The following is a 1,493-nucleotide window of genomic DNA, read 5'->3' on the forward strand; positions in this document are numbered from 1 at the left end:
GGTGAAATCCTGCTTCTATTAAAATACAAAAAATTAGCTGGGTGTGGTGGTGTGTGCTCCTGTAATCCCTGCTACTCTGGAAGCTGAGGCACTAGAATAGCTTGAACGGGAGGTAGAGGTTGTGAGCCGACATCATGCCACTGCACTCCAGCCTGGGCAACAGAATGAGAGAATGAGACTCTGTCTCAAAAAAAAAAAAAAAAAAAAAAAAGAACACCCAGAAACCACAAATCTTTTTGAGGAAAAGGACGAGGTATTAATTCTTACACCTTTCTGAGTGTTAGGCACTAAATAAATATTCAGCCAAGACTTGTTACACTGAGCAGTTCATATGCAACAGGAGTGACCCAAGTTGAAATGTAGAACCAGCCCGCTCATACCACTTTTTACCAGGTGATCATAGGCAAGTTACATAGCCTCTATGTTTTCTTATTAATAAAATGGTCATAATTACAATGTCTAAGATAAGGGGTTGCTATGAAGATTTTTAAGTCCTCAGTAAACCTTAGCTGTTGTTACTACTATGATTAAATGATTATCATTAATATCATCAATTACCTTATCTGTTCAATATTGGTGGCACAGTTCCACCAGCTAGATGTCTAATCCCTTATGTGTCTATCAGTGGTACAAGTGGAGTTTGAGTGGGATTTTTTTTTTTTTTTTTTGAGACGGAGTCTGTCATCGTCACCTGGGCTGGAGTGCAGTGGCACCATCTCGGCTCACTGCAACCTCTGCCTCCTGGGTTCGAGCGATTCTCCTGCCTCAGCCTCCCAAGTAGCTGGGATTACAGGCACCTGCCACCACGCCCAGCTCATTTTTTGTATTTTTAGTAGAGACCATGTTTCACCATGTTGACCAGGCTGGTCTCGAGCTCCTGACCTTGTGATTCGCCCGCCTCAGCCTCTCAAAGTGCTGGGATAACAGGCATAAACTACTGCATCCAGAGATTTTTTTTTTTTTTTTTTTTTTTTTTTTAGAGAAGACGTTCCAAATCATTAAGGATGTTACCACTAGCAGCCGCTTGTCTTGTCTGCACAGTGGCAAGTCCTGGCCTTGCCTTTGTGGCAGATACTACCCCCTTGAATTGCTTAGCCCTTCTCAGCATTGCCTAATGTTAGGGAGGACTCCCGCAAAGCTCACTGGTTTAGAAAATCAAGACACTTGGGCTTGGTTCTGCCCCTGGGGGCCATTGAGTAATTCCTTGCACTCCAGGCCTCATTTGCCCTTTGAACAAGAAAGAGGCTGTTCTGGGTGATCCCTCCAGGCCTGCACAGCCCCGGCACTCTGTGAGTCCATTTAGACAGCGGCCCCGGAAAAGATGAAGCAGGCAGGGCTAGGGCGTTTGTTCAGGACAGCCCACCACAAAGAGAGGAGGAAAGAAATGAAAGACAGAGACAGCTTTGGCTGTGGGAGAAGGGGGAGGCCGGGGGAAGGAGGAGACTGGAGGAGGAGGGACCACGGGGTGGAGGGGAGGGAGACCCAGCCCAGAG

The sequence above is a fragment of the Saimiri boliviensis genome, chromosome 1 (genome assembly GCF_048565385.1).
Source record: "Saimiri boliviensis isolate mSaiBol1 chromosome 1, mSaiBol1.pri, whole genome shotgun sequence".
NCBI classification, from domain to species: Eukaryota; Metazoa; Chordata; class Mammalia; order Primates; family Cebidae; genus Saimiri; species Saimiri boliviensis.